This window comes from Pyxicephalus adspersus, chromosome 2, assembly GCF_032062135.1.
Source record: "Pyxicephalus adspersus chromosome 2, UCB_Pads_2.0, whole genome shotgun sequence".
In the NCBI taxonomy this organism is placed as follows: Eukaryota; Metazoa; Chordata; class Amphibia; order Anura; family Pyxicephalidae; genus Pyxicephalus; species Pyxicephalus adspersus.
In genome coordinates this window covers 11512663-11525333 of record NC_092859.1, presented here as the reverse complement: position 1 = coordinate 11525333, position 12671 = coordinate 11512663, and the positions used below count along the sequence as shown (strand labels likewise).

Sequence of the window (12671 nt, the reverse complement as noted above, 5' to 3'; positions counted from 1 at the left end):
GCTTGCTCCTACTTTCTGCTCATTTAAAAGAGCACTCAAAACCCATTTTTTCAAACTTGCCCACCCATCTTTTTCTGTATTTTGAAACCATCACTATTTCCCACCACTACATATCTCCCCTACTACTGTGTGTTACTTCCCCTCCTACAAGATTGTAAGCTCTTTGGAGCAGGGTCCTCTTCTCCTCCTGTGTCCCTGTCTGTATTCATCTGTCGTTTGCAACCCCTATTTAATGTACAGCGCTGTGTAATATGTTGGTGTTATAAATCCTGTTAATTAATAATAATAATAATAATAATATTATTTCTGCACCAATTTGTGGTTTTATAGAGGCACCTTCTCACTAACTGTCCATCTTGTCAGGACAGAGCAGAAATGTCCTACATCATGGCCATGGCGAACCATAATTAGCCAGATGGGAACCCAACTCAGCCACACTCAACCCAGGACCATAGAATAGTTTAGGTACAATTCTAAAAGAGAACTAGCAACAGAACTTCCATTGGTGTGTGGATTGGTGAGAGGGCAAGGAAGACCAGGATCAGAAGATGAGACCTCTTTAGAAGGTTCTTCAGATACAAAGGTGACCACATCCTGATTATAAAAGGTATGTTGAGGTCTCTTCTAGTACAATCAAGAAGTTTCTTCTAAAACTGTTGTGTATGTGACAGGTTCTATTTAGCTATAGAGAAGTGCCTTGTGGTAGCAGCAATTTCGATAAAATGCTAGTTCTAAAATGATCCCTCAGAGGAGCTCACGGTCAAATGTCCCTACCATAGTCATTGCCTCGTGTCTCCAACCTAGTCTAGGCCAATTTAGGAGGAACCAATAAACCTACCTGGGGAAGTGCCTGGAGGAAACTTATGGAAGCTTAACTGATTCACAGTGTATAGAAGGCTAAGACAACCAGGAGAGTTTTCAGAAGAAGGTCAGCAATGGTGGCCTAGAGATTCATGGCAGAATGTTTTCCCTTAAGGGTGCATTGCTTTGCTCCGTGCTTCAAGGAATGCATAGACTTTATGTGATAACAGAATTATTCCTTGTAAGGCAATGACACAAACAGGATAAAGTAAATCCTCGTTTGGCTAGAAGTTGGCAGTAGATAAATCATGACATGCCAACATGCCCATAAAAAAAGTAAATCATACCTCCCTGAACTCTGATACTCCATTCCGTACAGAGTTTGTAACTATGGCCCATCAAATGCCCCAGCCTACAGGGTAAATCCAGTCTAGAGCATACTAGTGCTAAGTAAAATGCTGACAAAGAACCCAAAACTTTACCAGTTTTGCCAGGCCTCTTAGTGCTCATTCACTGTTAAGAATTCCATTGTCACATGTTAAAATATTTTATGCATTGTGTAAAAGCTGTCCATTTATTATTAAAAAAAGTCAAATGGGACCCTTTTTTTGGAATGCACTGCACCATTACACATGGTATATTCACTGTGGTGTGTTGAGCTCTTCTGTACAATGGAATGTGGGGCCATTCGCAATCAGTGGCAATGCACTGCACCACACATTTAATTTATATTTTGTATGTTGCCTTAACACACAAGTGTGAATAGGTCCTGAAAGTGTCCTTCAGAACATTTTATATTTTTGTTTTAGTTTTTCTATGTTTCATAAGGGAGATTCTCCTACACATCAGGTCTCAGAGACACAACAGAAAGACCCATCTCTCCATGGTTATGGATCTTCCCCTAGTTGCCATGAAGTCCCATCTCTATATGGTAAAGGATCTTCTCTTAGTTACCAGAAACGACCATTTCTCCACGGTGAAGGATCTTCTCCTAATTCCAGAAAGCCCCATGTCTCCATGTTGAGGGTTCTTCACCTAACTCCAGAAAGCCCCATGTCTCCATGTTGAGGGTTCTTGACCTAACTCCAGAAAGCCCCATGTCTCCATGGTGAAGGATCTTCACCTAATTGCCAGAAAGCCCCATTTCTCCATAGTTAAGGTTCTTCTCTTAATTGCCAGAAAGCCCCATGTCTCCATGGTGAAGGATCTTCTCTTAGTTGGAAGAAAGACCCATTACCTTGTTAAATAATTCTTTCTTAGTTGCCAGAAACCACCATTTCTCCATGGTGAGGAATCTTCTCTTAGTTGCCAGAAAGCCCCATACCTCCATGGTGAGAGATATTTTCTTATTTGCCAGGAAGCCTCATCTCTATATTAAAGGATCTTCTCTTAGTTGCCAGAATGCCTCCTCTCTTTCTATTGTGAACGATCTTCTCTTATTTGGCACCAGAACAAATGCCCCCATTGGAAGATTTCTTCTTAGCCCCCTATTTCAAAATGATTTGGGGTGCCACCAAGTAATTCAGCCTGGTGAAATCTTTCACCTTCAAACACATGTACAGCTGTCTATAGACAAACAACCATCCCGCCTATAATCATGTATGTGCCACCGTAGTCAATTGACATATCCACAATGTCCTCACGGCTATACTTGTAGTCCGTATGTATGGAGCCGTAAATTATGATATTTTATTGGAAGGATGTTCATTGGTTGAAACTTTTTTGTTATTTTTTTATATTTATTCAGCTTATGGACGTTAACCCATCCCTACACTCAACAATAAAATGTTCCCTTACACACACTTTTCATCCATCTCTGTATTCTGGGGAAAGCTCCTCTTAGTGTGAAATCCCCTTCAACTAGAAAGTCATTAATCGTCTTTTGTAGACCCTGACTTCATCCTATTAAACAGCAGCCCCCACTTTGTGTTAAGCCCCGTACGGACGTCCCACGGACATCAGAGGATTGTCGCTGTAAATGATCTTTTGTGATTGTTTCCAATGGCAGATGAATGAACGAGTGCTGTACACACAACACCATTCTGTTCTATGGGGAGTGGAAGGAGGAGGATGACCAGGTGGTACCCCGCTGTGCTCTCTTCTATAAGAGTGAACAGCAAATGTTCCTGATTGGTCATTCAGATTGATGAATGATATCAGGGGACTTCTATACACATTAGATTTATGTCCAAAACAAGCACAACCAATACTCTTGGTATTATCTGATTTGTGTACATAGCTCAAGGCGCATGATTGCAAATATTTCTATATTTGTCCCAGACCATCTCAGTACGGCCCAGACATCACCTCCAGACTTCCCCAGACTCCTAAATCCCAGATTATTGCAGAATCCAGTTTGTATTCTGAGGTCATGTGCTGTGCATTTCGCCAGGGCATCACCCGTCGGCTCTCCCCTGTCAGTTATATATGGGATTATAAACCCCCAGGGGTATTAGAAGCAGTGAACATGTATGTATTCAATAAATCATTTTTTTATATCTATACAAGGAGGAGATTAAGGAGACACCCAGGCCATGAGTGAAGCTGAAAAGCTGCCAGATACAAATGGACATTGATGAATGGAATAATGTTATCTACAGATGTTGGAAAATGTTCTCCACATCTGGAAGTTCATGTTCATATGTTTGCAGGGCCCCTCCATGCTGGATATGGGATTTGCTACACAAGTAACATGCAATCACATATGACTGGTCACTCCTACATGCTTATCATCAATCCTACTTCATAGAACGTCATATGTTCTGTCTGTTCAGCCATCATTGGCACTTCTGTGATTCCTTGTTAGCTATTAAAAAGTTCTAATTAGCTTTATTTCAATGAGATGTGGTTATATCTTGCAGTAGCAGAAGACTGAAAATATCTGTGTCATTTAGTCCATACAATGCACCAGTGCCCCAACAATGGTTGTTAAGGACCCATTTAGCTGGTGCATTGCAGCGTTGTGGTTCCATTCGTTTTGACAATATTATAACTCACCTACAATGTAGCAAGACTATTCAAGGTGGTGTTCTGCATTGCATTAGCAAAAAGAGGCATGGGCTATTTTATTACTTTAGGGTGCATGGCTAGCACATTCATTTTTGGTTGGACATTTATTTGCATCCGGTGTTACATAACGTTAACGCGTGTGTAAAAAAATGTACCACTTAAATCTAAATGGGCCATAAAGTATTTTCATAGTCTTAACAAGTAGCTAAAGAGCTTTAAAACAAACTTCCACTAACATTTGTAGCTGCAGGTATTGTGGAGTAATTAATCTTTGAGTTTAGAACAGAGGCTTTGACGTTCCAATCAGCTTACAGAACCAACATTATCGTCTATGCTTTTGGCACAGGTGACTTCATTTTTGCCCTATCTTGCATCTTCACCTGTCTCAAAACTTTGGCCAATGAGGTTGTTACTTAAACACTGAAAACTCAGCAGTAAAAGTTACAACATTGTAGATGATGAGCAATGTTTAGGCTGCACTTAGTCGCCGGGTCAGTTGAAGTCTTGTGGGCTCCATAATGTGTTGCCGGTGAAGCCACCATGGCTATACCGCCATTCATTTGTCTCGTCTTGCCCTGCTTATCCAAAATCTACAACCCTAAGGTGTCATGCAGTCATGTGACAAAGGCGAAACGCAATCAGAGAACAATGAGCCTTGTCTGCGTGGATTATTCCCTGTGTGAAATAACTCCAGTATGTATTGTCTGTGGTGTGAGAGAGAAAGGAGTGACGCCCTATGGGACACCAGCCAAAAAGAAAGGTTACAGAAGAGATATCCTGTTAGTCTCAGACTAGGGAGAGACCAAGGACAACTCCGGTTATAAACTTACATCATTTCACTTATTCACACAGATAAGTATCAGGAATGCTTCAACCTTTATTAACCAATCAGCTCCCATCTTGCCCTGGATTGCTCTCAAAGCAGCTTTATATGTGATGGAGTTTGAAACAGGTTCTCTTTAAAGCATGGTTTGCCATGTCTTGGAGTGGCAAGCTGCACCATATTATATTATCCATTTATGTTGTCATCTTCTCCATGGATTCCATGCGGCTGTTGCATCACCCATTGCTCAGCATGGTCCGCTGTTGTCACCATCAGAAACCCCACCCTGAGAAACGCCATGCAGCCATCTCTGGAGTGCATGTAGATGAGCAGGAACTGCAAAGCAGCTGCAGGAGCAAAGGATGGAAACATTAAGTTGAGAACATTTGTATTTATAATTGCAGCTGTTTATCCTACACAGTGATATAGTAAAGGAAATGTCTTGCATTTTTTTATTGCGTTGACCTGAAGTTCCCTTTGCACAAAAGCTCCTGGCTGGCTGTTGAGGAAGCGTTGATAAAGGTGCAATGATCTGCAGGTGTTTACTTATGGAAGCTCAGCAATAATATAACTTGGAAGGGATTAGTAACAAAGTAAAGGTTTGCTGTCACCATATGCTGACAGTGTCCTTAAATACCCCATACCCCTCCCTGCAGCCTTGGATGTGTTTTTCTAAGAAAAGAGGGACATTAAGGGCAGTATGTATGATAAATGTACAAGGGAAGGGGGGGACTGGGTGGTGCATGTACACAGTGCAGGGAGGGCGGCAAACCACCGCACGAGAGGGAATGCCAATAGCAAAAGACTTATTGCTTCATATAATATTTCTCTGTCACCCCGCCCATCGCCACAAATAACCCCATTGCTTGTTTGCATATTTATCTTTTTTATGCTTAAAGGAAACCAGTGCTGAGTGTAATATGGAAGATCCCGCTGCAGACTGGGAAATGCTAGCTGCCTGGCTGTCCTGCTGTTTTGGGGTGACCCTACGTGTCTTTTTGATATGAGGGCAATTGGGGTCACCTGGACATGAATCTGCACCCAGCAAGGATTAAGGATCTTCTAATCATGATTTTGTTGCTGTCTTTGTCCCCGTTGCAGAGATTCCTGGCTCCACCCTGGGACAGGAAGGGAAAACTCTATAAAGGGGACACAGGATGGTTTTATATCCAACCAAACCTACCATTGGTAAGTGTTGGTTCTTGGCTTGTGGCCCTCTAATTGGGCTCTACAGGTTGGCTCAGTTCCTTGTGGATTCCTTATAATAATTTTGTTCTGTGGCTGTATTCTCCTTTGGGTCCTGCGAGGTTCCTGCCACTGGACAGCCAATAGGATCTCATCATGCAGGCAGTGACCCACCCACAACCACCCCTCCTAATAATTGGGGACTGGTATATCATGTGACCATGGTCTTTAGGAAGTAAAACGATCACCCTGGTTCTCATCCATGCAGCCCCAACATTGTGACCACATAAATGTGCATTGCGCTGTGTGGTCCGGGAGCCCATTTATTTGCAAGAAACCATTTTTTGCTTACATTCTAATCTCAATGCATGCAATGCATGATACATACAGTACTATATGGGGGTGCAATGCACCACAGGTCCGTCAGCAAGGTGAGTTAAGGTTCCATTCCGAATGATACCAACCCAGCCAGAACTGATGCAAAACCCGACACATGTTTTATTTTCTTATGCAGCCAATGATTGGTTAGAAAAGGGTGGCAGGGTAAGTATTATCCATGCAAGCTTTGCATTCTATTGTGCACTGCAGTGGGGTCTGGGAGCCCAAATGGCATTTATAGCACCAACATCTTCCGCAGCTCTGTACAGAGTCCATAGTCATGTCACTGAAGCTCACAATCTAATGCCCCTGCCATAGTCAATGCCAAAGCCAACGTGAAGCCAACTGACCAACCAGTATGGTTTTGGGATAAAGGAGATGCAGAAAGTGTCCCGGCAGGGAGGCCGAACTGGCAAACTACTGCTGCATGGTCATAGTGCTAGCCACCATGCCAGCCATATTTCTCTGAGCAGGGTGACCCACAAAGAGTAAAAATCAGCAAATTTGTGCCAAAATCCTTGCCTTGTTCAATGTTTTCCTTAAGCTATGTTCAGAATGGCGATGAGGCTGTGGTGCAATTACTACTTCTTCACCCCCTTGTTCCACTCCCTTGGGTGGGGGCGCTACATAACGTGTCTCACCCGGAGCCCTCCATAAGTAATAATTGGGTTCGGCATTGAGCGGTTCAGTACAAAAACTTTGAGTCCTATACAACCGGTGAAGTGGTCCGGACAGCCGAGGAGCCGCATGGGAATTTTTGTTGCACTGGGAGCCCCCTGCATGGGCAGTTTTGAGTTTTCATCTTTAGAAATCTGTTTTTTCCCAACAAAACTGGCGTTACAAGTCAGCTTGTGATCTACAATTCTTATTACAACCCAAAAACAAGAGCAGCCCCCCGTATTGTTCTCACGACAGGTTTCCTTAACTCGTAAGGGCCCGGTGAGCCATTGTGCAATTAGATGAGAATCTTCTTGGAGTTGTTGTATTACGGCACATGGATTCGCAATATTACCCCATATGACCTCTCCCTAAAAACTTGCTGGCACTATTCAGTCCCCTCCTCTCTCCCCCTCCCTGCGCTCTCCCCTTCTCTCACACTAACACCGTTTCTGTCGCTGAGAAATCTATTAATAGCTTTGTCAAAGTACATTCTGTTCTCCTCGTTACACAAGTCTGTTTACTCCCCTGCAGGGATCCAAAAGAGAGGGAGGGGAGCGGACATAACAGACCTCAGATCCCCTTTCACACCAGTGACCCTGTAAAATCCTACTGGAGTCATTCCGAGCTGCTGTGCTGCATTCATATCCCAAAACAACCCCTAAATCCTCCGACAGCTACACATCGCCCACATCTACCAACACCGGGCAGAGATTTGTATTTACAGCAACCCGACTACCCCCGAGTAACCCTGATGTTTTATTACCCCCCTAACATCATACTATAAAACCCAACTACCCCCGAGTAACCCTGATGTCATATTACCCCCCTAACATCATACTATAAAACCCGACTACCCCCGAGTAACCCTGATGTCTTATTACCCCCTAACATCATACAACTACCCCCGAGTAACCCTGATGTCTTATTACCCCCCTAACATCAAACTATAAAACCCAACTACCACCGAGTAACCGTGATGTCTTTTTACCCCCCTAACATCATATCACAACAACCCAACTACCCCCGAGTAACATTGATGTATTATTACCCCTTAACATCAAATTACAACAACCCAACCACCCCTGAGTAACCCTGATGTCCTATTACCCCCTAACATCAAACTATAAAACCCAACTACCTCCAGAGGAACCCTGATATCTTATTACCCCCTAACATCAAATTACAAAACCCAACTACCTCTGAGTAACCCTGATGTCTTATTACCCCCATAACATCATAATACAACAACCTAACTACCTCCCAAGTAACCCTGATATCTTATTACCCCCTAACATCAAATTACAACAACCCTGAGTGTCTTATTATCCCTGTAACATCATATTACAGTCACCCAGCTCCTAAATGTCTTATTACCCCTGTACCATCATATTACATATTGCCCCTGTACCATCATATTACAGTCACCCAGCTCCTGAGTGTCCTATTACCCCTGTAATATCATATTACAGTCATTCAGCTCCTGAATGTCTTATTACCCCATCCCATTTTACAGCGGTAACCCAGCCCCTGAGGTTCCCTTTAATTGCAGTACCAAATCCCGGTCTTCAGATGATCGCATTAAAGTATTTTTGTTTTGTTTTTTTAGCTTTGTTGCAGCGTTGTTGTTACTCTACTTCCGCATTACCATGCGCTTTACGGATTCCTGCGAAGCCGCTCGCTGGCTGGTCCCCTTGGCACAGGGACTCGGAGGAAGTCTTTCAGGGTCCCCGTCTCTGTTTTCTCTCTCTCTTTCCTCCGCCTGCCAACTTGGCTGAACAGCCCAGAGCTGCGTAACTGTTATGTAATGTGCGGGGAGGGAACAAACCCAGCGTACTCCGATGATGTTACTGCTTTTTCTTATAATCCATGCCACCCATCTCAAGTCTTTTATCTTTCAATCAGGTTGGAATATTTCTCCTCCTGACATCTTACAGTCATGTTGGATTATTGAACGCAATGCAAAATGCAACGTGCAAAGTGCATGGCCACCGTCCAGAAGTCATCTTTCTTTCTTCTTCATATCACAAGGTTATATTTTTCCCATATGGGCTTTCCCCAGAGGAATGCAGAAGGCCCCACACTTCTCTATGTTGATATATTTTAGCCAATAAAACTTTGTTTTGCTAAATATTTCTTCAAAGGTCTTTGGCCAGCCACAGCCTCCATTGGTTTGCCATCATTTCTTGCATCGGAGCCACATGGCTATCGTTAACAAGGAAGGTTGCTTCCATTGTGCTGGTCTGTTGAGTTGGCATGGAGGAACCCTTAAAATAATCTTTTAGGTCCCAGGGAACCTATGCTAATAATAACTAAATCTACAGCCCATGGCAAAGTGTAGGTCATGCTCTTGACATTGAAAAAAATAATATTTAACAATAATGGCTCGAAAAAGAGAGCAAACACTGAAAATTGAAGTATTCCTTTGCGGTTTGTAGAGAAATGTGCACTCGTGTTGGTAGTCATAAAAGAAACCCTTTAATGTGTGGTTTCTGGAGAAGGAACTTTACATTTGAGGTCAATAAGAGCAAGACCACCCTTAGTTTTAATCGTTGGCCTGTCTACACAGTTGAGTAGGGAAACGGTCTTTTTACATTGATGGTCGGTGGGAAGAAGGGTCTGGTGCGCTTCTGGTCAAAGGAAAAAATAGTGGATAGATGGTGGGGTAAATAATCCTTACACTTGACATGGAGGTCAATGGAAAGAAAGGCCCTTTGCATTGGAGGTGAGTGAGAAGAAGGGCCCATTACACCGAAGGTCAATAAAAATAAGGCTAATTATGTCCATAGTCAGCGAGAAGAACGTTCCTTACATTGGTGGGAAAAATGCCCCTTACAGATAAAGAGATGGTGTCAGAAGGTACTTACTGTATCTGAGAGACAAAAGTTGCACACTCACCTCCAAATGAATTTTGAAGTCAAATATAAGTATATATTTAAGTATTACTTCTACTAAGGATCATTTTTTCCAACTGATGACCAACATATCTACCATTTTTTCCATTGACCAATATATCTATCAAGGAACCTCGAGGAACCTCTGGAGGAATTCTAGGAATCTATGGAACCCAAGTTGAGGAAGGCTGGGCTACTGTGATATAGATTCTTCTACTTGCATGTGCAGCTCGTTTTATAGGTCCGGCACCATACTACTCCAGGTCAGAGTAGCTCTAGTGTGCATCTACATCATCCCAAACCCTATAATAAAGGTGGGCAATGGCCCAAACCTGAAAGATGACCAGATGAAGATGGAAAAGCCAACACTGGAAAAAAAACACTGGCATTGCCCCACTGAAGGGGAAATTCTTTGCTGAATACGTCTTCCATCATATGAAAATATTTTGATCATATTTTATAGCAAAAAGCTCCTGTGGGCCCTTTTCGTTTGCTTCCCTGATGCATTTATTGAGTTTAAGTTGTGTCAAAACAAGAACAAAGTTCACATGTAAGGATACGATTCTACGATACGAGTCTATAAATCTCTGTGAAAAGTTCTGGCTGCCTTACAAATTTGGTGCTGTCCCCGTACCTTTGGCCTTAGATTTCCACGTGTTCAAATTAGATGACTGAGAACACTACTGTTTACAGGCTCCATAACTCAAACTGCAATGTATGCACAGAAGTAGATGACACATTGGCAGGGGCAGAGCTAACTCAGTTGACCAAAATTTATGCAGAAGAGCAAATGGACCAGGAATGAACCCGAAGCTTAGAACGTCAGCAGGGAACCCTTTGGGTGGTTGGACTGCCCATGCAAGTTGGGTCACTCTTTACCATGTGTGGTCAATTTGTGGGCCGTGGATGAGCTGTGGATATATTAAAATTATAGAAAGGGTTCCCTAAAGACCTGACATTTATTTCTAGAGCTCCTCCGTGTTATAAAGCTTAAGAAAGGCTGTGCTGAGCTTTCCACCCCTGTAAAAAAAAAGGCGCTACTATTGTCTCTACCACCACTGGAGATATTTTTCACCGCTTTCTGTTTTTCTCACACCATGTCCTTCGAACAGGAGGGGAACAAAAATTTCCCTAATGGGTACACCGACAGGATCCAACTCTTTCAGTTCCCTATAAAACTAAAATTGAAAAAGTTTGGCTTGAGTTTTAAGATGAATAAATGAGTGAATAAATCATGAGAGCAGAGCAGGGGGTGGGGTGAATGTTAGCATGAAGTCTAACGAAGTCTAAAGTCATTTTTGATGTTTTTGCTGAATCATTAGCCTTGTGACTTACTTATGTAAATATGGTGCAATGTATGGCCAGGGTGCAGCCGGTGTTCACCTCACGCTTGGCCACAGGAAAGTGGCAACCAACCCCACCGAGGAATCCTCTCGCTGTGACAATCACTTGTTTTCACCGACACAAATTTGGTGTGTTTATGTATTGTTTTGTAAGATGTTTGTGAAACGTTTACACTCAGCGTGTCTGATTCTGTCCTCTTGTGACTGTGAAGCTGCAGATGACTCATTGTGAAAGTGTTCCACGATTGTGAATGTTTTTCCCGGTAAAAGTGTCAGCAGAGCCAGCGGGTGCTGAGTCTGTAACTTAAAGGGGAATTGTAGTCCAAACAGGAAAAAGTATTTTTTATGGCTGCTTTGCTGCGAGTGTTTACTTCTGTCCCTAACCAACCCCCATACAACCACCCACCCCTACGCAGGACAGAACTGTTTTATTTTTTAATTATGTTTCCTGTGTGTGGTTGTGGTCACTGCCCCGCGCTCATTCTGTCTGCTCTCATTTATTATTTATATCATTTATTAATATAGCACTAACATATTAAGTAGTGTTGTACAAAAAAATGTGGCTGCATATGAAGAATCTGCATTATAGCAAGAAGACCTTGCCAACAGAGCTTACAATCTAACCCCTCTTTATAGAAAGGAACAGCACTGTGTGTACAGCACTTGTTTATTTATCTGTCACAACAACTCTCTGACGTTCATCAAACGTCTGTACAGGGCTGTAGAAGAGTAGAACTGGTATACTTTTTTCTATTTAGGCGAATTTTCAATCCTTCAAAATCTGCAGCTTTCATTAAAACAATCCTTCCATGAAAGTCTTTGTTTAGCCTGTTCTTGCTACAGAGTGACAACGGTCTGCTAACTGCACTTTTGTGTTGTCAGCCTATTACAGCTCCTCCAGTGGTCACTACAAGGTATTGTACCAACACACAATGCATTGCTGTAAATGCTACCTGTTAAAGATCAAACAACACAAAATACTACTACAGCAGCATATAGTGTAGAAGCATTTTGAAAAGATCAGTAACAGCATGCCACAAAACCTATATTTGTCTGCCAGCGTTGTCACCGCGGTCAGATGTGGCCGTCACCATTTCCTGTGCACAGTGCAGAAGGTGAACCCACAACACTGCTCTGCTTATCTGCCTGGAAGAGTACAAACTGCAAATGGCTGCGCCGCTCCTCTCTCTCCGGGTTATGTAAGTTCTCTCAGGCTTGTCTTCAGAGCTCAGCTAATGTTACAGCATGTTACAGAAACAGCTTACCCTGACCTCATTGTACAGAGGAGGAGACACCGAGCACAGCGACCGTGACTACAGTACAGGAGAGAGCGCAGCTCCCCGCTGCATGTCTGTACTCATCATACCGTATATTGATACCGAATATACGAGTATATACCGAGAATATACGAATATACGAGTATCTATACCCCGATAATGGTCACACCGAATAATGATACCGATTATATGCTGATAATCATCACACCACACTGTATAATGATACCGAGTATCTATACCCCGATAATGATCACAACGCACTGTATAATGATACCGAGTATCTATACCCCGATAATGATCACAC

General features: G+C 42.8%; 1 long non-coding RNA gene across 1 annotated transcript; it reads right to left on the bottom strand.

Annotated features, from left to right (window-relative positions):
* Nucleotides 1-4667: 4667 nt before the first annotated feature.
* On the bottom strand, nucleotides 4668-8890 carry LOC140322878 (uncharacterized). Its single transcript, XR_011919261.1, has 2 exons — nucleotides 8502-8890; nucleotides 4668-4980 (listed from the first exon to the last, which is right to left on the bottom strand). It is a non-coding gene; the product is annotated as an uncharacterized lncRNA (long non-coding RNA).
* Nucleotides 8891-12671: the final 3781 nt, after the last annotated feature.